Source organism: Archocentrus centrarchus, chromosome 15 (genome assembly GCF_007364275.1).
Source record: "Archocentrus centrarchus isolate MPI-CPG fArcCen1 chromosome 15, fArcCen1, whole genome shotgun sequence".
Taxonomy (NCBI): domain Eukaryota; kingdom Metazoa; phylum Chordata; class Actinopteri; order Cichliformes; family Cichlidae; genus Archocentrus; species Archocentrus centrarchus.
This window is the reverse complement of record NC_044360.1, coordinates 15,988,199-16,015,319: the sequence shown is the minus strand read 5'-3', so window position 1 is coordinate 16,015,319 and position 27,121 is coordinate 15,988,199. Positions and strand designations below refer to the sequence as shown.

Sequence of the window (27,121 nt, the reverse complement as noted above, 5' to 3'; positions counted from 1 at the left end):
GTGTTGACATTGTTAAAGACGCACGTGAGGACCTCACGCGTTTCATGTCTGAGTCAGGCAAGGGGCATGCTGGAAAGGTGGGGTGGGATGGGGTGGGGGTGCAGTTTGGCATATCCTAGCCTCACCTGCAAGATCTTGAGGCTGGGTGCTCAATGTTGTGGCTCCGGTCTGAAGATGATGTCTAAGTCATGCTGGTTAGTGACGGTAAACAACGGCAGCAGATAGACATGACTCTGAAATATAAATTAGCCATGTCTCCCAGGATATCAGATCAACATAAATGTATAACAAGAGAGAAGGGAGTGTCTCATTGATGGATGCGTGAAATCACCTTTGCTATGCTGTGTGTGCGTGCGTGCATGTGAGTAAGTGAGGGAAATGGGGGTAGTGGTAAAAGCAGCAGCAGCAGCGGTGGCTTGGGATGAGGTCCTGCCCTGATTTTCTCTGGAATTCCTTTGTTTTTGGAAGCCAGAAAGGGAGGGGGGGGAACTAAATCCGGGTAGCCTGAGGGTCTCTCCTTCTTGAGAATTCTCCGCACACATCCCTCTGCTGCCATCTCTGACGGTTTTTAGGGGTAGCTCTGTTTTCAAAACTCACAACAACCAAGGTGTTTTTCACCTTCCAGAGAAAAGACGGGAGGTTGGAGGGGAGGAGAGAAAAAAAGATGACTGCACCAGGAAAACCATCTCAGGCCTGGAGGGGACCGGTGCTGCTCAAACATAAATTTTCTCCATGTTTCAGACACGGAAATGAAAGTCAAATGTAGAGCCTGTCACTCAGGGCACAGAAGATGCCTTCCAATGAATATGGATGAAAAACAGGATAAGAAAGAGCACTGTCTTTATTCAAAAACTAATAATGGCTAAAAAAAAAAAAAAAAAAAGATGTTGCAATGATTGCCTCCTTTGCAAATTAATAAGCATTTTTAATTGTGTTTTATGGTTGCTAGAAGGGCAAACATTGCTGTAGAAATGTTGTCAGCTGCTCCTGCGAGCTGAAAATTTGACCTCACATTCATGGCTCATTAAATCTGATAAACCATGGGTAATGGTGTTAAAATTGTACAAAGGTATCTCCATTTACTCCGTACCACAAGTTTTCCGTGACCAGATCCTTATCTGGTGGGCTGTCGCTTTAAGTAACTAACTTCCACAAAACAGAGCTTTTCCCTCTCCTTTGAAGGGGGCTCGTGTTGAGTGAGGGGGGGGGGGGGGGGGGGGGGGGGGGGGATAGGGTTGTTGCCTACATCTATTGAGCCAGCCTCATTCTTCCCTGTCCACTGGAACGGTTGGGGTGGGGTGGGGTGGGGGCTTGAGAAAGGAGATGTAGCAGAGGAAAGGGGAATGGGAGAACTGCTAGGAGGTCTGATCACGTGAGCCGTAATAGTGTTCGTGCTGGTCCCTTTCAGGCTGTCACAGTAAATCTGTTTGACTTGTCACTTTCTAAATCATTACGAAGGCTAAAAGCCTCTCTATTGGATTGTGGTGGAAGAGGGGAGGCAGCAGGTTTTCCTTTGTGCCTTCTTGACGATGATGATAATCAAGTTTGTTTCTGGCCATCCTGCTGTGCGGCTATAATTAGCTTGCTTCTTCTCTCTTCTCATCATCTTTATCGCGTGTTGCTCCTCAGAGTGGAAGTGAGTCGTTGTGTGGAGGTCGTGTGTTGACTTTTGTGTAGTGATGCCTGATTGAAAACTCTTATCAGCCTTTCTACTGCACAGAGGCTACACTTGTGAGTTGCCTCACACAGAAGTTTATTTTTTTGATGTGTACTGAATGGATTTTTAAAACGAGCACTGATGGTGAGCGCATGTGAGGCCTCTTGTTCTTCCCCCGGGTCAGTCAGGGTCAGCTGCTGGAGATATGTCTAAACTTGTAGCGTCACTTTCTGACCCAACTGGTTTCTGCCAGAGACATAGCAGAGTAGATCTCGTTGCACCGATGAAGGAAGTGACGTCTGAATTCCTTCACAACTCCTCTGGATTTTCTTCTGTTTTCTTTTCCTTCCTCCCCTTTTTCATGCCATCCACCAGGTCCACTTTTCTCACTTTGTTCTGTCCCTTTTGCCCCTCACCTACCTCCTCCTCTGTCGTTGGTTTGTGTGCCAGCAGCACTCATGCCTGGAACGAAGCACCAGGGCAGACATCTGTCGCACAGTGTCCCTGATCTGATCTGTGGCTCGAAGCATCGGGGTCACGAAGAGTAGCAGCCGCCGGCCTAGACACAGTGGGAGACAATCTCAGAGCTCTATCTCTGTGTTTTGGTCTCCCAGTGTCTTTCTTTGCATTTCTCATTAAAATTCACATTGCACACAGCCCCACACACACACACACACACACACACACACACACACACACACACACACACACACCAGGGTATTAAGTTGTTTGTTGTCTTTATGTGGCGCGTCTGTCCTTTGGACTGTGTGGCACTCAGTCAAGCTGGGCTGGCACTGTCCCACGTCTTCTGATAAAGCTTTTTCTTAGACTCACAGGTGCATGCAGAGGAGGGAAATGTCAGTTTTATCAGGTTGTTCATCAGCCGCAATGATGTGCACTTGATCTGAAAGGAAGATTTTGACAGTTAAACTGGATCTTTGTGCCTGGGGCAGTGCTATTAATGACAAAAGCAGTGACAGAAGGAATAAAAGGGCGTTAATTGCAGCTGCTCGGTTTTGTTAAAGAGAGTGTAAGTGTGGATTGGCACACACTGTGTCTGCCAAGCTTGATACTTCGCATACCTTCTTGAGAGATTAATGGCTGCATATTGATCCCCCTCACTGTTTTGACATTTATTGGAGTTGCACTAGTGGCTTTTTTTTTTTTTTTTTTTTTCCTTAAAACAGATGTGCTCCTGCCAAGTGACAAGACTGGTAAATGCTCACTTTAAATGGTCATAGGAAAATGAGAAATCACAATCAAAGCACCATACATTAGGGTTTTGTGTTTTATTTTGTTTTTTTGTATGCCCTAGCTTATTAACTACTCATCACTTGCATAGGATTACATAGCATTTTACATGTTAATAGAATTTCTAACATTTTCTGATTGATTTTCCTGCCCTTTAGGCTGCTCTTTGTTTCCAGTTATTCTACTAGATTAAGAAGTGTAACTTGTTATCTGAATGCAGTGATGTAGTTGACAGCAGAGTAAAAAGTCCTTCTGCGAGTATATTTGAAGACACTACAGCTGAGATTTGTGAGCGACCTTTATAGTAAAAGACTACATTCACATGCTCCCGTTTTGTATCCATGTTTACTCACTTCCCATTCTGATTTGATTTTATGACAACTTGTCATAGCAGTGGCTTTTCAGCTTTTGACTGCAAGAAGGGTCTTGCAATTTAAGTGTCTTACAATTGTAGCCCGCAGTGCAGACTGTGATGAACTCTAACTTCTTTAAGAATCAATAATTTTCCAGTTCAATTGATGTTGAACCCAAAAGCAAGCAGTTTGGAAACCAGCATAAAAATACAAATATCTAATCACATGGCAGAAACTCAGTGCATGCACTTAGGCATGTAGACATGCTCCAGATGACCTGCTGAAGTTTAAACTGAGCATCTGAATTGGGGGAGAAAAGTAGTTTAAGTAACTCTGAATGTGGCATGGTTTTTGGTATGAGACAGGCCGGTCTGAGTATTTCAGAAACTGATGATCTACTGGGATTTTCCCACACGACCATCTTTAGTATTTACAGAGAGTTTTGGTTTCTGCTTCAGTATTCATGTGGTAGGGTCAAAAGTTGATGCAAACAGCATAAAAGCATGGATCCATCCTGCCTTGTATCAACTGTTCAGGCTGCTGATGGTAGTGTAATGGTGTGGGGGATATTTTCTTGGCACACTTTGGTCCCCCTTAGTACCAACTGAGCATCTTTTAGATGCCTCAGCCTGCCTGAGTGTTGTTGCTGACCATGTCCATCCCTTTATGACTACAGAACCCGACAATGGGTTCACTGTACTCCACAGTCAACGGATCTCAATCCAATAGAGCACCTTTGGGATATGGTGGAACAGAAGATTCACATCATGGATGTGCAGCTGACAAATCTGCAGCAGCGGTTTGATGCTGTCAATATGGAGCACAGTCTCCGAGGAATGTTTCCAGGATCTTGTTGAATCTGTGCCATGAAAAATTAATGCAGTTCTGAAGGCAAAAAAAAAAAAAAGGGAGTCCAACCCGGCACTGGCAAGGTGTAACTAATGAAGTGGCTAGTATGCTCTTCTTTCAAAATTGGCTAATGATCATTATTAAGTATAAATTTTTATGTACTATGTTCAACATGCAAAAGCATAGACTGACAAAGGAGACTGAATTGAGCTTTTCTTTTCACTTCTTGATTCAGTCAGACATCAGGCTATGTTTTCTGTTAAGGACATGAAGGAGTTATTTTGCCACTAACAAATGATTTGTATTGTAGTCATCTTTGAAAATCATTTTCAGATTTAGTTTGCTCTGCTGCTTGGTTGGAGTTGTTAGAGATAATGTTGAAGGAAGGTACTTAAGAATGATTATTTCTGTACAATGACTTTCAAAGATCATTACAGTGGATTCAGTTTTTGCTATTTTCATGCCCCCTTTTCTGTTTCTATTTGTCTGACTCTGGCACAGGAAGATGGTATCACAATTGTGAATACAAAACTCTGATTATCTTGTCTTTTCCTGCCCTGGCAGTCATCAATGAGCAAAAGGCCTTTGAATAAAAACTGAAGAAAAAAAAAATCTGAGATGTGGGCAGCAAATGAGAGGTCTACAGAATCACAGGTATGGTCCTTTAAGATAAAGCAGTCAACCTGTTTGTTAACTCAAAGCCTCTCGAATACTCTGCTCGCCAAAGCTCCCGAGTCACCGAATCAGAAGCTGCTTTGATTCAGCTCATCTCGTGTGACACAGCAGACTCACAAAGTAAAAGGCGAGCATGTGTGACAAGTAGATTAGTCCCCTTTATTACGCCTGCTCCCTCAACATCTATCTCAACATCTTGTTTACTTATTATGAATCCGTGAGATGGAAATCAGGCTGCGATAAGATAAATGGCAGCTGTTATCTTTTGAAAGGTAATTGACCTCTGACACTTTATTGGCAGGAACCCAAGCCCGTGATGGCTCCATGATTTAAATGTAAAAGCTTCTTGCAGTAAGCCTGAAAATAAATGTTTACACACTGTCACTACAAAGAGGTTAATTTACTCAATTAATACATTGTAGACAGTGCAGTGTATAGATCAGCATTTCATTAGTAATGCTGTCACTGGTTTAAGATCAGAACAGCTCATATGACCTGACAAACTCATGGCTGATGTACACTTTAAAGACATTAAAATCTATCAGCGCTGCAGATTTCAGATAGCATTTCACTAAGCAAATATTAACTGGCTGGCTCTGTGCATTAATTCAGTTCACTTACAGCACCATAGCCAAAGCTCACAGTGTGCTTACACTGTATAAATCAGTCTTTCATAGGTTCATAATGGCACTATAATAACATGTGTTATCCCAGCACTAATGAGATAAATTATGACACGTCTTCCTCACATGGATTTATTGTTTTTATAGGTTATTTTTTTTTTCAGTTAAATAGGAGACATGGTAACAGATATGTTTGTCACAGTAAGTCTGGTGTTTTTTGTAGTCATCACAGTTTCCTAAAGTGCTGCCTTCAACTATTTTGTCTGGAAGTGAAAGATCTTAATTTTTCCACAATATACAACTGATATATACTAAATCTCATATTTGGAGTGGTTTTTCATGTTCATTCTGTACAAAAGTACTGGGCCACACCTCTTAATCTTTAATTAAGGTTTCTAGTCCCATTGCTACAGGTGAATAAAATCAAGCACCTACCCATGCAGTCTGCCTTTACAAACTTTTGTGAGAGAATGGTTTGTCCTAAAGAGCTCAGTGAATTTGAATGGGATTCTGTAATAGGATGTTTCCCCTCTCCTATATAGTCCACAATCAGCTGTAATTGATATCGTTGCAAAGTGGAAGCATTTAGGAACCACAGCAACAAGTTACAGAGCTGAGGGCCAACACTCTGCTGACCCAGTAACTGCAGAGCTCCAAACCTCCTTAGGCATTAACATCAGCACAGAAACTGTGCACCGGGAGTTTCGTGGCAGGGCTTCTTTTGTCGAGGAGCTCCTGTAGGTGTGCTGTGTATTTGGCCCAGTACTTTTGCTCATGTAGTGTATGTTGGTGACGTGGCTCTAGTCATAGCAATGTTGGTCAGTTGGTAAAACGCTTTGGTACACACTGACCTATTTTAGAATTTTGGGACAGAGTTCCCAGATATTTTCCACTGACATTCACGTTCCCCAGAAAACTACTGACTTTGGTGATGTGCTTTTTACGAGTGCTTTTACAGCTGCTGGATGCTCTGTGCACACACTGACATCTCTTTTAAGATGAATTGTAATAAATTTAATGATCCTGTGATTTTTATTATCATTTCTGCTCACCTAACCATCTGGGCAAATGTTTCAGCTTCCAAAGACTTGTGTGTTTATGGCCAGTTTTCTGCAGTGTTGATGCCACTCCCATCAACCTCACCTGTACTTTGTGCTTAGTACAGGTAACTGTGCCAACCCAAGAAAAATAGATGTTTAATGTAGTAAACACAACCATCTGCATGTAACCACAGTTTTTGTGAGTGCGTTGGTGTTAGCATACAGCTCAAAGCACAGCTGCATGACTGTAGACAGACTATTTTCATTCACCAACTCGTGTTTTCAGCACTACATGTGAGCATATTGCTTTCCTTTTTAAATTAAAGCAGAGCCCACTTTTGTGCCTGAACTTGTTAATATGAATTCCCTCCACAAAATCTTCTCAGTGTCCTCTCTGTGTTTCTGTAATGCAGCAGCCTTGAAAAGCTGCTTTATACTGATGACAGGCAAGGTCGGGGCTAGTGAAACAGGACAGTGTGTGTATGTGTGTGTGTGTGTTGGGGGGCAGAAGGAGAAGGGGAGAGAGAGACAGAGAGAAAGTATATGGCACTGCAGCTCTGATGGTTACCACCCACTACTGAGCTGCAGCTACAAATCAGACAGAACCTAGTTGCTGCTGGCGATGCGCCATGACACTGATCACTGGCACAGGGAACACTGTCAAACCCATCTTGATGGGTAATTAGGGATACTCTGTCATTTTTGGTATCACTTAGCTGCTGTGCTTACATAGTGTTCAATGTGTATGATGTGTATGTGACATCTGAGCCTGTGGGGTTGTTAGAGGAGATGCTGCAAGGATACCGTAAAAGTAAATTTGACAATGTAGCCATAGCTGGGTGGTGCACTGGAAGGATCTTGGCTGATCCCTTAAAGACAGTCCAAAGCAGTAAACTCTAGCTGACTCTGGTGTGTGTATGTGTGTGTGTGTGTGCGTGCAGCTTTACATACACACATATGGCTGTGTGTAACCTTGTGGTTGTTTTAAAGGGTAGCATCAGTGTTACAGTTCTTTGTGAGTGTCGCTGATGCACATCATGTCCTGCGTGACTTTGACCAGCCTTTACACAGTGAGGCAAATAGACAGATTTTTCTTTAAACAGTGCTGCATATGCGAGTTCAGACCCAGTGCTAAATGTAAATTAATGATGCAAATAATTTATTGCTTATATTTCACTCAGAGCAGCACAGAGACTACATATATACTAAACACTGAAATAAAAAAAAATACGCTCACTTTGAATTTGATACTAGTCGCACTATAAACTGTAGAATTTGTGTGATCCTGGTGAACATCTCACAAGTGTGTTGTGTAGTAACAAGATTATGTAAAAAAAAAAAGAGCAGAGAGGCTTTCAGGAGTAAGGATGGGGGTTTTACCACTCTGTGTGGGATATTAGTTTAAATAATTTGCAACAAATTTTGGGGTTTCATCCTCTGCGATACACAGTATGATTCAAAGATTCAGAGAATCCAAAGAAATCTCTGCACACATAGGACAGGTTCAAAAAATTATAAGAAGTGGCCCTTTGGAAGCAGTACATTGAAAACAGGCTTTAGTGGAAGTCACTGCATGGCCTCAGGAGCACATCTGAAAACTGTTGACAATGAACACTTCATTGCATCCCCAAATGCAAGTTCAAACTCTAACATTCAAAGAATGCAGTGCTGTCATCTGTTCTGAGCCTGAACTTATTTAAGATGGACTGAAGCAAAGCAGACTGCAAACTGTCCTATGGCTTTTTAAATAATTTAATTGGATAACATAGACACTAAGTCCACTGAGCTAAAGCGAATGGGTAGATTGTAGTGCTGGGTGGCATAGTGGCAAACAGAAACGTCCACATGGGCTTTTCAAGTGGCTTAAATGGATTACATTATCATCTACCAGTAGCAGTAAAAAGCATGAGAGGGGATCTGTATTAACTGTACGCCCTTCTCACTCACAGTTCTAATCACATGACTCATGGAGTTTTCAAACTGCTCCTACACCATCACAAGTTGAGCAATCAGAATTAGCAAACAGGTACATCCAGGCCCCCAAAGGTTCTTATCTACAGCAGATAGTATGATGTCATACTCTTGCCTAGCAACCACCTACCAACAGGCTAAAATAACCCATTGGTAGCATTAATGCACCTATAACTCCTAATTAAGCATTGTGTCATTTTAATTTCACCACAATAACATCAAATTTATATTCACACAACTTTTGTTATGGTTCCAGACCAAGCAGTGAAGTAGCATGGGCGTTAACAATTCACAGCAAGCTCTCTTCACCAGGGTGAACATCACGGCACACGACAATTGTGAAACATGAAATAATTTAACACTAATTACAGCACTTAAAAGCATGCTGAGTAATGCTCGCTGGCCAGGTAGCATAACAGTTTGTGAACAGCTGGGAGAGGCTTGGTTGCTAATAGCAGCGCAGACATATGGAGGATCAAGAGCAAAGATGCATCAAGATGACTTGTGACCGAGAGGGGAGCTGTGTCTGCTGTTTGGAGGTCTTTAAGCTTCAATCAGACTTGTTTTGCTTGATTTCTGCTCCGTTGCTTATGTGCTGGACTTTGACTGTCGGTGGGGCTCAGGCAGCTCCTCCGCACACACACAGACAGGGAACCAGGTGAGGCACAGATATGCTAATGAGCCATATGTTGACTTTGTTTGAAAACAGCAGCTACAAAAAGTGGCGTTACATCTGCTTGGAACATAAAAAGCAGGCTTCTAAGCGCTGCCTCCATGTGCCACTCATGTGCCAAATGTTTAATGTTTATTAACAGAGCATAAAAGTAGATTATTTATTGTTTTGGTTGTGTGGTTTATTTGTATTTTATTTCTTTTTGATGATGACATGAAAATGATTTATATTTCATGTATTCCTGTGAGAAAAATGAGCCACTGTAAATGTATATGAAGGCTTGCTCTTACAGATTTAATATTAGCGTTAATAACACTGTGATGCACTGTGAAAATCTTAAAAGTACCATGATACAAATTTGTGGACAAACTGTCCAATCCTTGTAGGTTTTATATCTGTGAATGCCCCTGAAAAACTGGGATCCAAATTAAATAGTGACTCCACAGTAAAAGAGCACAGGTGCTGACCTGTCTGCTTCAGCAGACGTCTTGTGTTGCATTATGAAATTAAAAAAATATTTAAAAAAAAGTAGCTCCAGCAATGCTGTTGAAATTGGTTTCCTCAAATTCCAAATGCTTGCGTGTATTATTAAAAGACGAGTTGATGCAACACTGTGGTAAACACGATCCTTTTCCAACTACTTTGAGGTGTTGCGTCATAAAAAAAAAAAAACACACTTCTTAGATTCAGCATGTGATTTGTTGTCTTTGTAAGAAAGTAACAACACTGGCTGTTTTCCACCCCTGTGATTTAAACATTTAAAATTTGCACATTACCCTCATCGCTCACAAAGCGGCCTCTGCGAAAATCCCTAATTTTACACGTAAGCTGTGAACAATTTCCTAATTTGTGCTGTGATTATCCTAATTTGAGCAAGCGAAGATGAGAGAAAAGGAGAGCACTTTGTGTGCCCTTTGATTAAGTGGGATGTTTGAATGTGGGTCTTCCACCTTCAAGAGATATTTGATACTTGAGGGGTTGAAGTGTTTTTGATGGAAACTCCATTAATGATTGATAACAGTAGGAAAGCGGTTATCTCCCTACTCCAGTACCATCAATTATTAAATGCTCTCTCCTTGCATTTTTGGTGGCACATAAAATATAAGTCACCATCTTGAAATCTTAAGTTATGATAGGTGTCAAAGAGATTAGGGCTTTGCATTGATTTCTTAAAACTCTTCAACTGGGGTTTGCATGTTGTGTGCGTTTTAGATGCTTGCAACAAAAGCAGCAACTGGCAACGTTTCTAGCCTTCTGCCACATCAAGTATAAATTTTTTTATTGACAGTTTTGCCTGTTAATATTATATTAATCAAACCAAATTCGGCTTATCCAGTTCAGAGTTGCAGGGGAGCTGAAGCCTATCCCAGCTGTTGTAGGGCGAGAGGCAGAGCAGACCCCGGACAATCTGTCACAGGGCTTGAAACCAAATCTAGGCCTAAAATTGCTCGGTTAACTTTTGATACAGCACAGAAACTGATGCAGACTTAACAGTTTGTGCCAAGTGAACTTAATATGACCTTTACCAGTTCATCCTCACAGTAGTCTCTGGTCCAGCTGGCTCTGTGCTTAAACATTGCAGCTCTTCTGCATATCTGAGCTTTATTTTGAGATGGTTGCGTGTCATGCAGCATCTAAATTTGAATCTAGAATGACTCAGTCTGTGTGTATGGTGAGAATCTTACACGCAGACGCCACATGTCGAGTATGATGTTGAAGGACTGGAGTGGATGGCTGAAGTGATGCCGGAGATTTGTGTCAGCCAGTGTATGAGTGCGTGTCAGTGCTGCAGTAGAAGTTCTCTGGAGCTGAGTGCTGATTCGAGCTGCATCGAGACGAGCTGACAGGCCTGCAGGCTTCTCTGTGTCATCACCAAGGTTCCCATCAGTCCTTGCAGAGGGAATTCTCTCAGAAGGCACCGCTGTACTTCGACACAGGAGACCTGATTAAGTCTTTATACTGCATGTGGCAGCCATAGAGCAGAGCGTCAGGCCACTTTGCTCAAAGTGCTCCAAGGCTGCTTCAAGGCACGCGAGAGTAGATGTTTTTACAAGGCTTCAAGTGGTCGTGTAGCCTTTCTCAAGCCAAGGTAATGATTATTGGCTCACATACATGCAGAGAATGCCTGGAAGCACTTCTGCTGAACGCTGCTGTGTTTTTTGCATCATTTGAGTGACACCCTCATTTACCGGTGTCAATATTCAAGTTATTCATTGACTACAAATGGAGCCCTGCAGTACTGTGCTTGCATTTTTTTTTTCTTTTCAGTAAAAACAGCCCCAATCTCTTAAGGTGAACTCAAAGGAATGATCCTGTAGATATGAAATAAAGATCAAGATGTAAGGATTTTAAAAGATAGCAATGAACAGTGCCAGCAAATGAAAAGAAACAATAATAAAGTGATAGCTGTTCTTATCTGGACGCTAATCGGTATGTCTCATCATAGCAGCGAGGCACCGTCTACTACCCATCTTATGTCAACAGTGTTGTATTTACATAAGCTGTTTCCCGTCGGCCGCGGCTTCTGTCCTGAGAGCACCAGGCGCTGCAGCAGTGAGGGAGTGTGATTAGATTTACAGATGGAGAGTAATGGGAAGAGAGTTAATAGCACAAAGGCATAAATCACAAAGAAGAGGCTGGAAGCATTGTGCTTGACCTTTTGAATGGTGATAATGATGCTGGAGACAGATACGCTCCTACCAGGGCTGCAAAACCAGCACGCTTGAGTTTAGAGAACGCTGTCATAAATGCAAAATGGGCATGTGCGTAGGGTTAATAGGTGGGCTGGTCAACCTTGTAGTGTGTTCAGATGAAAGTGACAGCATGTATGAAGGTGTCAGAGTATTACATGCTAGAAAGTTTTCCACATACACATACAGGCATGAGCTGATACCTGACTCTTTATGCGGGAAGTGAAACCTGTCCGCCTGTCTCTCTCTGCGTGTTCGTCTCCCTGTCTGTCTCTGCACCGCTGAGCGTCAGCGGGGTTATTAGAATAGCCCTATGGCTGTCACTGATAAGGCCTGTATGGGTGCTGCCACTGACAGTGCTGCCTGCCTGCGTGGCAAACACAAGTGGCCTGGCTGGGGGATTACTGCCTGCTGCCATTTCTGCTGATGCCTTTCTTTATGTTATCCTCTCCAGTCAGATGTGCTGCATTTGAATAACTTGGCTGATGTTGTAGAAATGGAACTCCTTGAAATCTCCACCTGCATACAAATGAAGGTGCGCGGGCAAAACGCTTGCACATTCACATATTTAGTGCTCGTTAGTTTATTAGTCTGAGTGTCGCCATCTTTTCTTTCCTTCTCCCACTGACCATAACTGGTTATTTACAAGCTCCACTCGGAGGAGTGATGCTGAAGGGTTAGGAGGCTCACTAATCCACTCTGCTGCTGTCATTAGAGAAGCAAACAGACTATTACCACCTCCTCCTCCTCCTCTTTCTGCTCATCATAAGCTTGCCTGAACCACACAAACATATGCTTGCTTGTGCACGCACGCACGCAGCTGGGATGGAGAGTGCCTCTTGTTTCTTTAGCGCTGCTGAGTGGAGCCCTGCTTTGGTAATTGATCCTGTTTGGTACATGGGGAGGAAGGGGAGAGAGAGAGAGAGCGCGCGAGAGGGAGGGAGGCCCTAAGTGTTGTCAGTTTGCTGCATTAATTTTTCAACTGTGGCCAGTGAGGCTGGAGGAACGAGGAGGGGCCCCGATGCAGAGCTCACTGAGAGGAAACATACTGTACCTAATGCTGCCTACGCTTACAGTTTATTGGTGCTCATTCTAAAATAAGTTCCTTTCTGTGAGACGCACTTATGATTCAACTGATTCGTCTACTCACTCCCAACCTCCTGCTGATGACAGATTTGTTTTCCTCTGTCTCCCTTTCTTCCGCTGCTCATAAATAGCCTTCTGGTGGTTGTGTGACTTGTGTGCCTCTTTGACTGGGTGTTTGTGCCTTCTCATGGTGTACAGTATGTGCAGCTGATAATAGACAGGCCTCACTCTGTGCTTTTTGATCCCAGCTTTGGGCTCTGGTCCCGATGACGTCACCAAGCCAGCTGAAAGGAAGCATAAACATTCAGTTTTTGCCCACCACTCTCTCTAGTATTAAATTGCCATTATTACTTCTTTGTTATTCACAGCTCTTCCTCGTGTATCGTGTTAAAATACTCTGGTGTTATCGCAATGCCGGTCAGTGACTGGAAAGAATCCCGCTGAGTGATTTTAATGTCCGTCAGAGCCACATTAGCGAACACTTCCATGAGTCATTAAGAGGTGCTCACAGCCACACAGGACGTCACTGCTGACATTTGTTGCAGATATGAGTCATAATTTCTTGCTTTTATTGAATACTTCCTAATTAATTTGAGCGCGGCACATTTCATTTACAATTTCTCATTCTTGTCTTCTGCGTAGATGCAGCAGCTCACGGCTCCTAGCAGATGTCATGCAAAGGATCTAAAAATGCTTTGTGATGATGCAGTAAACACTCTGTGGGAGAGAGCTGCCTGGAGGCTACACAGGAGTGAAGTCATGTTCACTGGAGTTGCAGCGCCCAAGTCTTACATTGTCAGAACGGGTCGTGTGCAGAGGACATATCTGCCCTCATAACTTTACTTGGCGCACACCATGAGTGGACATACCTGAAATTATGACATTTGTAACAGATTCAGTCCACACCAGGATGCTCTGCCATATTATGCATATAGCTGTGCTCAAGAAAACAAATGATATGAAGACACTTAAAGGGCTTCTCAAGCGATTAAGTGATTTCACAGCTTTCAGTTCATTGTAAAGTTCAGCTGGATTCTAGCCAATGTCCATGGCTTTCAGCCCCAGGTTGTAGCACAGGCTACACAATTTTATTTGTACTTTTGTTTGGAGTTGTCGAAACACAACTGAGACAACCCTAAAGCTTTCTTTCTAACAGTACAGGTGTAAGGTTTCTTACTTAAGAAACATAAGAAATACATGCGTGATCAGGTATAAATAAATTGTATCTACCGGGTAGGAAGTTCAGTTTTATTATCTGACAGTTTAAGATACACCCACTGTGCAGTTGGCTTTATTTAAGCTTTAAAATAAGCATCACAGAGAGGGTCCCAATCAGTTTTTTTCCCACCACAACTTAGTTAACTTCATTTTATTATTATTATTTTTTTTTGTCTCACAAGTATTATTTCACTTGTAGTGGCTCCATCATTGTGATGTTGTGGTTAACACACTCAACTTACATGTAAAAGATCCCCAGTTTGAGACCAAGGAGTACACAAGAACCCAGCTTCTCGGGGAGTGCCAGTCCCAAGCCCGGATAAATAGGAGGGTTGCATCTGGTGGAATATCTGTGCCAAATCAAACACACAGATCCATCTGCTGTGGTGACCCCTTGGGAATAAGGCAGCAGCAAAAAGCACTGTATATCACAAGAGGAAGCGTGACCACATATTGCTATATTAATATTTTGTCCCACCCCTGGTTAGAATTGATTATACACTGTGTTGCCAAAAGTATTTCCTCACCCATCAAAATCATTGACTTCAGGTGTTCCAGTCACTTCCATGGCCACAGGTGTATAAAACCAAGCACCTAGGCTTCTACAAACATTTGTGAAAGAATGGGTCGCTGTCAGGAGCTCAGTGAATTCCAGCAGTACTTGTCTGACTGCATTGTGCCAAGTGTAAAGTTTGGTGAAGGGAACTTTTAATGCTTCAGCATACCAAAACATTTTGTACAATTTCATGCTTCCAACTTTGTGGGAACAGTTTGGGGATGGCCCCTTCCTGTTCCAAAGTGACTGCACTCCAGTGCACAAAGCAAGGTCCATAAAGACATGCCTTAACTGGCCTCAACTGGGTTGAGTCCCGATCTCAACCCAACAGAACCCCTTTGGCATGAATTAGAGTGGAGATTGTGAGCCAGGTTCTTCTTGTCCAACATCTGTGTCCGACCTCACAAATGCGCTTCTAGAAGAATGGTCAAAAATTCCCAGAAACACACTCCTAAATCTTGTGGAAAGCCTTCCCAGAAGAGTTGAAACAGTTATAGCTGCAAAGGGTGAGCCAACATCATATTAGGCCCCGTTTACATGATGCTGTTTTCACTGGAAACGGTGTTGTTTTGATGCGTTTCAGCCTTCCGCTTACACGATAGCGTTTCAGAAACGATCCGCGTTTACACGATGACATGTGAAACGATGAAAACGATGTAGTTCCCATGCCAGGCCACAAGTTGGCGTTGGTTTTGCAAAGTTTATTTACGCAAGACGCGCATGCGTGGAGTAACACAGTAGGTAGTGCGGCAAATTGTTCATTACTTACAAAACAGCCAATGTGAGAGGTTTTGTGTGGACTGATGATGAGGTTGTATCGCTGGTGCACACAACGCTGAATTACAAAACGGTAAAAACACAAGAAAAGCATAAGAAGCACTCGTGAATCCGCGAGTACTGTTTATCAATTTGCGCATGTGCGAAAAACTGTGGCCGTCGTAACCATAGTGCGCATGTGCGAGTCGCCCGTTTTCAAATCACCCTGGTTTCAAGTGTTTACACGAGAACGCAAGCCGGTGCGTTTCTGAAACGCTCCACTCTGGACCCCGTTTCCGAAACATATCGTTTTCACTCCGTTGTCGTGTAAACGGAAGGGCGAAACGCATCAAAACGACACCGTTGTCATGTAAACGCAAGGCTGAAACGCATCAAAACGACGCCGTTTCAAAATGAAAACGGTATCGTGTAAACGGCACCTCAAACCCTATGGATTAAGAACGGGTTGTCACTCAAGTTCACATGTATGTGAAGGCAGACGTGCAACTTTTGGCAATCTAGTGTATCATTCAGGCTTGAGGAGCTTTGATTTCTACTTCAACACTATGACACAACCAAATGTGAAAGTATACACTTTGAAGACATTTAAATCTGTTTTCTTTGGCAACCAGCATTGGTTCATGTGGAGCAAATGAATAACTATTTAATCTCAACTTGACAACCTGACAAGGCAAGGTCAGGTCAGGTCGCACAGGTGAGACTTCTGTCTGTGCCTCCCTCTGTTTTGTCCTCTTCCGACAGGTGTGCGTTCTCTCTCAGGTTTGATTCTCCTTCGTCATGCTCCCCTCCTATCCTCTCACCCTCCTGCCAGCTTAGCTAGCCAGGACAGGCCTTATTCCACTCCAAAACCATGATTGCATTCTTGAGCTATTCCACCCCCTCCTTCAGAACAAGAGCCCTCCGCATCTCTCTCCCTTTCAAGTACAGGCTGCTGGGCGCATTTCCCCTTTGAAGATATAATCTTGGAAATCACAGAGACATCTCCGGGATTATCTTAAATGTCTTCAGTATGTCAACAGCCTAGCCCTGTTGCAGAGCTCCGGCCGTTTAAAGGGTCGGCTGTGATGACAGCCAAGGAAAATGCCACACCGCAGAGGTAATCACAGGGTCAGCTCTGTTGATTCCATTCAGGGCCAAACTCCCACTGTTAAAACTGGATGTTAACAGACACAATAAAATGGCGTATTTCCCCATGTGGCAAAGCTGTGTTTACAATTGAAGGTAATAGCACACAAGTGGAACGCTTAGTAACAGATGGTTCTGGTAGGTGAGGTTCATTTATGTCATGGCATTTTCTAAAATGTTATGACAATCCAAAGGGTGCAACATCTTAACTAAGCATACACAATAATACGAGAAGCTTCAATGAGTAGTCACGAGGGAAAGTTAGTGTACACCAAATTAAAGGCACATAAGTGGGCGCTCTTTGAAAAGGATCTCAACTTTGTAATCATATCAGATGTTATCGGGGGGGGGGGTTTAGGAAGGGTAAGTGCCTGGAAACTAAATCAGAGAGAGGCCGCCTAGGGAACATGTTGTTATCATAATTACCTGCTGAGCAGTGACTGCAGAACTGGTGTTGATGTTGACGCCGAGCTGGCCTCTTCTCTCTCCACCAAAGTTGTCTTGTGTGGGCTGCTGCCTGCTTCGACATCTCTTTGTGCTCTGTTCCATGTCTGTTTTCTTTCTTTCTTTCTTTTTTTTCCTCTCTCCTTTTTTCAGCCAGGAACACCGACTGCAGGCCAGAAACTCAGATATTGTTTTGGTGAGATCAGGCTCATAGATTGAGGACGGACTTGCGTCAGTGAGTACGTGCGGGTGCTGGCAGGCTTTGGGGTTGCTCCCAGGAGCTGAGGAAAACCAGAGACTTCATCTTCTCTGTTTCAAACAACAGACGGCTACTGCCGGTCCACAAGGCCTGCCTGCACGTTGTTGTTTTTTTTTTTTTTTATTATTACAAATGATCTGTTTGAATGAAATGTAGCCCTGGCTTCCTTACTGTTGGCATTTAAACAGGCGGAAATAACAGATGATGATATCAGAGTGGGAGACAGTGAAAGCGTGGGACAGGCCACTCAAAAGAGGAGAAACACTTGACCTGTTTGTTTTGGGAAAATGGTATTCCTCTGCTAATTTCCTCCTGATAAGTATCTGACAGCTCGTAGTAAAGTGTTTTATCTTGGCTAGGGGAAAATGGCTTCTCTCGCTCATGGCGTCAATCGATTTCAGAGACTCTGCTGCTGCTTTAAATTGCAGTCTCTGGTTTTTAAAGTTCTTCTATTTGCATAGAGGTAATCAATTACATATATTAGCCTGCTGCTTTTAGCTTAACATGGACTTTCTCCTTCCTTCCATCCTTCCCATTCCTTTCTCCTTACCTCTCCAGACACTGCTGCAAATTCACACTCTTTCCTCTTCCAACTAACATAATTGACTGCTGTTTGCTGTGCTGGGGGCATTGATTTTTACCGCTCTGCCTCTCTCTCTGGTTTAACAGTTGATGAGTTGTGTTAAGACACCCAGGGACAGCCCTGCCTGTTTTAAAGAAGATGAGGTTTGCTTTTAAAGCCCTCCTGCTTTTTTTTATTTATGTGTGTGTGAGTGTGTGTGTGTGTGTGTGTGTGTGTGTGTATATATGTATGTGTGTATGCATACAGGCATGTGAGCGAGTGTGTCTGTATGAGCTGAGCAGCCACTTGAGGTGAGGATTCCCCTCCAGGAAGCCAAAGTAAACGTGACGGTGTTAGGGGCTTTTAAAAGGCAAACTTAGGCTTTGTCATCTTCAGCAGCTGAATCGCTTTTAAGACTTTGTACAGAAAATTGGTTTATCTCAGTAAATGACCAGCCACATCACCTGATACAATTACCAGGATTGAAGTGTTAACAGAGTAATACCGAGCGCGAATATAAAACTAGAGACGGCTGACTGGAGTGGAGAGTTGACGCGGAGTTTAGATTCAAAAGTGACAAGAATTTTTAGTTGCTCACAGGCACCTACAACCCCCGACATCCCACACGAAGTCATGGATACAGACACAAACCTCATTTAACGCGATTAGCCTCTTTGAGGATTTTACCGCAGCCTCTTATATCCTGGATGAAAGAGTTCACACTTCTGACGGGGTGGGGTGGGGTGGGGGGAAATAAAAGAGCAGAAGTCTGCAGAAGCTACTCAGCTTTTCACTGCAATATTCACCGCGTTATTAAAGAACACATTGCTGTGTGCTGTGTTGCTCTCAACACCATCTGTAGTGTGCTGCTCAAGTGGTAGCAATTTTCTTGCAGTCTTGTGTCTCTTGTGCAGTATTTCAAGTGAAATTCGATTGCAGATCTCAATGTTCTAGTGCATTTGGTTTCTTATAAACGTTTGCATTCTTCACTGATTGCTCCCTGGCAGTTTTCAATGTGCAAAAATGCACTGCCATCTCAGTATTTAGCTCTCTCTTGCACTCTTTTGGATATGAAGGCTAATGGTGTTTCAGAATATGAGAGAAAAAAGAAAAAAACCTGGTATTGCTCTCTAAAGTGGAATCAAATCTAACGTCTACTGCGAAAAAAACAAGCTTGCTTTTATTTGTTTGCTTTTTTTTTTTTTTTTTAATCAACAAGCAAAGCTAAACATAGATTTCTTTCATGGTTGCCGAATGATAACAGCTTGGGAAAAAAAAAAAAAAAAAAAAAAGTCAATGCAGTGAATTCAATCAGTGGGAAATCAGCTCAGTAATGATGTAGTTACTGCATTTTTAAAACTAAATGTATGGCTTGCTTAACTCGCTCTTAAACCCATCACCTTTACACACTGGTGCATGTTATAGCTGGGTAATATCAACCTAATAGGCTTACCTGTCAGCACTGTACGCAACGTAAATCATATTTGCCTGCAACACCTGCTCGCCTCCCTGCGTATTTATGGCTTTCTTCTCTGCCCCGTCCTCTTCTTTTTTGGACTCTGTCCAAAATCAGCACCCCACCACCCCCTTTTCTCACATTATGGTCTTCAGTATGTTCCCATCCTATCATCGAATAAATGAACAAGCAGGTGCTGTGAGGCGCACCCCCCCCAATCACATCCAGATGCACCTCTTTTTTTGATTCTGTGCCTTTAATGATGGGGATAGTGAAGAGAGACAGGAAATATGGGGAGGTGACATGAAGCAAATGGTCCAACTGGGATTCAAGCTAGTGGCACTGGTGACCATGTAAACTCAACCCTCCTTTTCAAACCATATGTGTGTTGTTTTTTGAAGTATGAGTGAGGTTTTTTTTCTTTGACTCTAATCTGCAGTTCCAAGACATACTCTACTTCTTGACCAGTGGCCACCTGGGCAGCCCAAATTGGAGGAACCTTGTGTGCTTCAGTGTGAGAGATTGGATGTGAAAAAACAATGGAAGAAGCAGGGGAATGGTGGACCTTCCCGGGGGACTGTTATTGTCAGTTGTTATAAGCTTTAATACAGTACAGTTGCAGGACCCCAGAAAGATTCAGTCTGTTAACTTTTAGTACTAAGCAACATTTGCTGTGTTACACCAAACAAAGTACAGCGGAGGTTGGTGGGAATGTGATTCGTTTTACAGTTATTTGCCCATAAATCAAAGTTTATGACAAAGTAAGTTTTACAGCATCTGGATATTGGGTGAAAGCCATACCACATCCCAGACAGGTGGTCAAGGGTAGGGGCCAGCATAGTCCTGCATTTCATCATCAGAGTTTTTGTAATGATGAAACTCGTGCCAGTCATGTTGAAGAGCATCCTGCATGTCTAGAGACAGAAAGGAAAAGCTCTGATAGGCTAATCCCAAAACCTGTGTATCTGTGTGTGTTATGGACCCATGCTGGATTTGTATCGTGAAGCAGTGAGGAGAGACTAAGAGAGGTGTATTAAGGCAGTGAATCTCGATGCTCTGTGTGTAATGGATTCAGAATGAGGGCTGACCAAGTAGCAGGCTGCTGATAACCTTTAGGAAGGACATTGTTCCTGTGCAGCGCTGGGTGGGGGTGGTGGTGGTGGGGTTGGGGGTGATTGGGCTGGTCGGTTGGGGGGGGGGGGGGGGGGGGGGGGGGGCGTTTACACAGGACTGCTGCAGTATATACGCACGGTAGTGTGATTGGTGGTGCAGCTGTTCATTGGTTCATTGGCTCTCCGGCAGGGTTAGGAGGTAGAGTAAATGGGGCAGTATAGCAAACTCCCTCATGGTTTCCTGCATACATTTTTCAACACTGGGGTGCATTTTTCTGTGATACATTTGTCCTCTGTCTGAACCAGGTTCTCCCTGGCATTCCATTAAAAGAAATTTAACAGCCTTTTCTTCTGTCTTGCTTTCCTTCAGATCACCACTTAAGGAGAGGTCAGCGAGGGATCCTGTGTGAGGAATACATGACGGGCGGGGTGGGGGAGGGGGTGGCGACCACAGCGGCACTACCACCGAGGTCAAGGTTCACACAGGTAACCAGATCTTTCTCTTATTCTGCAGCTCTTTGATTGGCCACATTATTTGGATCAATCCTGGCTTTTTTTTTTTTTTTAAACCCAACTTGGAGTAGACTTGGCATGCAAAGGCAAAGTGAGGGAGTGATGTGGCTGGTTTGATTTGGACCCTCCTGAGCTGGCGGCTAGGGAAGAACTGGGAACCGAGCAGTCTGCAGCTGCTGTTTATGAGGAGCAGTGCAAGATCCTGTTTGGCTTTGCTTTAAAAAATCCTCACCAAGAAGCTTGTGGCCAGTGTAAATATGAGAAATCAAAAAAAAAAAAATGCATAATGCAGTGGTTCAAGAACCTTTGATTTCCAGAAAGTCTAAATCAAACGAGATTTGTAGTGACAAGCAGTAATAGTAGGGCATGCTGTACTTTAAAGAGCTTACTGTGACCTTATTGTGCTTCCCACTCAAAGGTCTGGTGCACTTTTCATTGCCCTAAATCTGAAAATTTATCGGTCATTTGAAAAGTAGGTCCATAGTGTTGCAAAACTCTTCTGCCCAGCTCCAATATTACACTCCCGTTTTCTTTGCTACTAGGGATTAAGAAAAATGACTGGGGGGCTTCGGGAAGTGGGTGGGGGCAGTTTAGGAAGCAAATAAATAAATAAAGTGCAAGGTAATCTTCCTTAATGCTGTGTGTGCGTGAATGCTGAGCAATGGCTCTGCTTTGGGAGCATCTGCCCTGCACACAAACACTGGTGTGCACATATAGCCGGCCTGCCAGACACAAATACTATACACACACGACTAGCAGGGATCAGCCAAAGCGATTAGGACACGGACTTCAGAGTGCAGAAAGTGACAGGTTTAACACACACACACTCACATAAATACACACACACGCCAAACCGTCGGCAGAGTGACAAGTAATGCACAGCAAAAAAAAAAAAAAAAAAAAAAAAGGAAAAAAAAAAGAACAGAGCTGCAAAATGTGACAGCACATGACTGCAGACACATGAAAGTATAGGAAGACAAGTTTCACTGCCTCTCCCTGTGGCTGTCTTGCTGTATTCATCTTGGCTCGTGCCCATGGACTCATATCTGTTCTTTATTTTTCCCTCCCTCACATTAACACATACACTTCGCACAAACAGTTGATCAAACAACTGTGCAGTTGAGACAGAATTTGGCCAGACAGCCGGCCAGGATGAGTAATGTAGAGCCGCTTTGGCTTAATTTGTTTAGAAAGCCTATCATTGCTGCAAACACGTTACAGACTGTTGCTGTTTACTGAAGAGTATTTTTCCCCCGTAGCTTTAACTGGATGCATTTTTAACGTTAGCACCGCATAACGTGGCCGCTGTTGAGGCGATGAAGCTGAGATTTAGTGGAGAGGAGGAGTGCATTTGTTTGTAGTGGTTAGGTGGACTCCTTCAGCGCATTGTGATCACACTAAAGGGGGGGGGGGTTTCTGCGTCACAGGGTTACAGTGTAGCTGCAGGGCCTGTGTACATGTGAAGAAGGAAAACAGAGCTTTTTGGAAAACAATGACATAAGCCTTTATAGGTCTTCCAGGCCTCTCACCCGTTCTGTTGTGACAGATTTACGGTCCCATTCTCAGCGTTCCTCTTTCATTTTTGTTTATTTTCCTCTATCCAGTGTCCTACACCCTCCTCTCCTCTTGTTTTGCTTTTCCTCTTTCTTCTCACCTTCTCCTTTTCTTTTGAGTGCAGTACACTGTATGTCAGCTATATATGAGCAGGTGAAAGAAAGGGTGAGAGACCAGATGAAGATAGAATGACAGACAGTGAGTCTAATCAAAACTATTATTCTCCAAGGAGTTTTACCTCCAGCTTAGGAGACAGTGATGATATTCAAAAGACAGGGAATGTTTATTTTTATCCTTGCTGGTGATTTTCATTGTGGTTAACATCTTACGCCCAGTTTTTCACACACACAAGCTGGCCATTTTTGGTTTTTGTGCTGCAAGAGGCATTTCACAAACAAGCAGAGGTATGAAGTGGTGAGAGTGGGAGGATAAGAGAGAACATTGTCTTCTCCTCTCCAGCTTAGGGACAGAGCAGAACAGGTTGTATGAGGATACTTGCTATCCTTAACAATGTCTAACACTGCCTCAGGGCCACCTCTTCTTCTCTGACGGAGTTGGGAGCTGTGTGAAGCAGGAGAGTTGAAATATGCACATTCCTGAGCGTCAGATGGCCTCCCTGGTACACTCTAATTGCTTTAACTTTGTCATCTTTAGATCTAATCACCGCAATAACTTGGATCAATGGTTTTAATGATTTTCTTTAATGGATAAAGATGATATTTGTCTCACTTTTTCATATTTATGGTGCTGGCTAGCTGTTTTAAACATTTATTGCAGTTTACAAACAGAATTTTTGTTTCAGCTTTGACTCAGATGCTTTCTGTGTTACTAATAATATGTCAGGTGTACTCACTTTGATTTTAGCTCTGTTTTAAGTGGATAATCTAGCTCTTCAAGTATCCTGGAGTTATTCTCACCCTGTCTGACTTAAATGTTCACTTTCTATTAATTCCATTGAATTAAAATGGTCTGCAGTTCACCTAGAGGGCACTTTCGCGGTAGTCCTCTTTGAGTAGGAGTAAATGGAACTTGAAATAGAAAATTCACAAGGAGGGATCTCAAATATGTTTATATGTTGTTTTTGAGAGTGAAGCTGACGGACAGAAGAGGAGCAACCCTCTAGGCCAGCAATTGCATTTTGGGGAAAGCCCGTCGGAGGATCTGTGGTGGCTCCCTGGCTAGGCAGACAAACAGACACAGAGGAGGAAGGGTGGGGAATGAAAATGAGAACAAACAGGTATGAGGTGTGGTCCTTATTCTGACACCTGCTCCTAAACACAAAAGGCCAACTTTTTATTTTATTTTTGTTTCCCCAGTTACATTACTGATTATATTTGCAAGGTGAACTGAAAAAGTGCAGCTGTCTTAAAACATTAGCATTCTTTTTTTTTTTTTTAGGTTTCAAATATTTTTATTGAAAAAGCAGACAGAATATCAAAAATATATCCGTCTCTTGCTTATACAATGCTTCATTATTTTATAATGTAAATAACAGACATCTCACAGAAGATGTAGAAAAAATAAAAAATAAATAAAAAATAATAAAACACTAGCATTCTGCTAAGGCGTCCTGATTAAGTGGTTGTTTGGGTTTGGGCTACAGCTCCAAAGGGGCGCATTCATTCTGGACTGGCTTGCAAGCACTCACTATGAAACAGGAAGTTCTCAGAGGGGTTTTTTTTTGTTGTTGTTGTTGTTGTTGCTGTTTTGAAATTCTCTCATTAGCTCATCTGGATGGATGAGCTCATGCCATGACAAGGACTCCGTGGTCCATCAGTCCATTAACAGTTCACAAGAATTGCTGATCCTCCTACAGTATTGAATCAAACTTAGGCACAATGATAAGTAGCGAGTATTCACCTAAACTGTGCTCAAGTTCAGGGTCGTATTTGTCATTTTACGGGCACTTTTCCATTTTCACAAGAATCGCTGCTCCGCAGATTCAGATAACTTTATTGATCCCAAAAAAGGGCAGTTTGTTTGCAGCTTACCCACATAGCCTAATCCCACAATCATACTAATGCAATCTACGATCCTTAAACACTAATCACAAACACTGTTGTGTGTCAAGGCACAGATCAACACTGCTTGTTCTACACTGGGGTACAAGGTTGTTGCAACCCAAGAGCAACGTCATGAACTTAGATGACAAAACACCGTCGGGATGATTAATAATGGGGGTTTTTTTTTGCCTTCTTTATCACCTGATTCCTCCTATTGGCCAGATTGTGATGAAACCTGCACACAATAATCACCTAATGGGTCTTCACCCAAACGGTGCTCAAGGTCAGTGTCAAGGTCACATTTGTCATTCTCAGTGGATTATAATTCATATTAGCTTCTGTAATACAACCAGTGAAAGGAAAACTCATCACTTTCTTTCTGTATTCAACTCATTACAATAACCTGTGAACCGCGATGGATCGCAAAGCGGAGCTGCTACGTCATTGAAGTTCTCATTTCAGTGATATTGTTGTGCTGCCCCATTTCAGTAATTACACATCCAAGAAGAAGAAGAAGGCACAAGCTGTAACAAAGCACTTTAAATATCTCCAAAAGCTGATATAATTTGAAATGACATCACTCCGGTGGGCCGCCATCTTTGTGTGCCTGTCGGTCCATTATGTTATCCATCACTGGGTCTCTCTGTCTGGCATTGTCAATTACCCAGAGGAAAACAACATTAGAGGCCTGAATGGGACACGGAGCTGTGGCAGGCCTGACACGGCTGTGTTATATGATTACACAACCTGTTGGCTGTCCGCCTGTCAAGTGTCTCCTGACTCTGATGAATGGCTGTAATATGCCGCGCATCACAACACACCACGCCACGCACTCATTAATGGCTTCTCATAATGGCCAGGACGTTCCTCCGATGCCGCAGAAGGGTTCGCAAAGAGAGGGAGAAGGTGAGAGGGAGAAACGACGTTTGTGAACACCCCAACTCTGTAGCAGTAAACAAAAGATACGCGGTGTCCTCATTTTGTACGGCAAGACGCCAGCATCGCAGTCACATGTAACTGCGTGAATGAACGAAGGGTGACAGAAATAGAGTAAGAAAAAAAACAAACTCGGGGAGATTTAAGAATTATTATTTTTAAGTGTGACACATATGTTTCTCAATTAGATACATTCTAGTCAATCTGTGGCCTATTTGCATAGATTATCAGTAATGTGAGCAATGCGGCGTGCTCACCAGCATGTGGGAACGTCACAATAGAGATGCTTGAAGAAAGGAGATTGAATCTGTCGTCTGTTAGATGCCATCTGAAGCTTAGCTGATTGCTCTTTCTTTCAGTGAATTAGGAGACATGCTACCCGAGATCCTCCAAACTACTCGACTCTCAGCTCTAACAAACGGATTTGATTCTCTTAGAGACACTGCTCCATGAGGTTTCAAATTGAAAGTGTGAAAAATGCTCCAAATTAGCTTTTTTTTTTCTTTCTTTTTTTTCTTTTTCCCTAAGGAGTCTGTAGGGGAGCTGTTGTGTTCCGGTGGCTGTATGGCAACAAAGTAAAGTAGTTTTTCATGCAGTGTGTCAGCCTTAGAGAGGTTATCTAAAACATACACCAACCTAACCCTAAGCCACATTAGGTGGCTTTGATCTGCCTTTTAATGCTTACCGGGAAGCATCACACATTGCAGGAGCCTCATTGATAAGCACATTATTTCCCTTGATTTGACAAGTCTTTCCTCAATATAGTGTGCCTTAGCTTTGTCTTGTCATATATTTTACACTGTCTCACATTAAAGTCAGTTTTTTTTTTTTTTTATAGAAAGAGACACAGATATAAAGAGATTTTTGAATATCACATCACTCAGATGTGCCAGAGTTTTCAGGCTCGATGCCCTGGAGGAGATTGCTGAACATTGCTGCACCTGCAATGTATGTGTTTCTGTGTGTGTGTGTGTGTGTGTGTGAGAGAGAGAGAGAGAGAGAGACAGGAAAAGACAGAGGGACAATCCGCCTTAATATTCCTATGTTTCCATCTTTGTTAGTGTACGTTTTCTTTCTCACAGCTTGAGTTTCTCAGTTTGAAATGCAACACCTGCAGATGTGTCTTGTAAACGGCAGCTGCCAGCTTCTCTCCCATTCAGAGGGGACCATTGAAACAAAGCAATTAAAGTAGCTCTCTCCATGGGGCGAAGACTTGGTGCATGGGTGTGCCTGCCTGTGTGCGAATGAGTTTGCGTTGTTTTAATGTTTTAATCTCAAGACTCGAACGGCACAGAGATCTACACTCCCGCAGAGGAGGACTCTTCATGCCAGTCAAAACATTAGCAGCTCTGTCATATTCATGTGTTTAAATATGGAAGTCAGAGGTCACTGACAACCTGTTGACACAGTGCAGATTTATGTAACATGCACACCCGTGCAGACACACAGCCACGGCCCAGGTTTGCGACTCAGCACGTTGCAGCAGTGGTTTCTTGTTGCTGCTGATCTTTGGGTCCTTACAGCTCCAGATACCAGAGGCTGAGTTATTCCTCCGCTCCGCTCCCTGACCCTCCTAATTGAGAACGGCTGTTACTGAGAAAGAGCGAGCTAAACAGACAGAGAAAGATTGAGAACAGATTCTTCCGTGAAAGCAAACAACTCTTAAGAGCAAAAGAATGACCAAATGAAGGAGGAGAGAGCTAAACCTGTGGAGGCCAAGGCTGATCAAGGGTGCTCC

At 43.0% G+C, this 27,121-nt stretch overlaps 1 protein-coding gene across 2 annotated transcripts in view; it reads left to right on the top strand.

Moving 5' to 3' along the window:
• Positions 1 to 27,121, top strand: part of zmiz1a (zinc finger, MIZ-type containing 1a) — a 105,658-nt gene that overhangs the window by 7,015 nt on the left and 71,522 nt on the right. For both annotated transcript variants that reach the window (XM_030747846.1, XM_030747845.1), the window contains exon 2: positions 20,748 to 20,863. The gene's annotated coding sequence lies outside the window, so the exon portion shown is untranslated. The remainder of the gene's footprint in view (positions 1 to 20,747; positions 20,864 to 27,121) is intronic.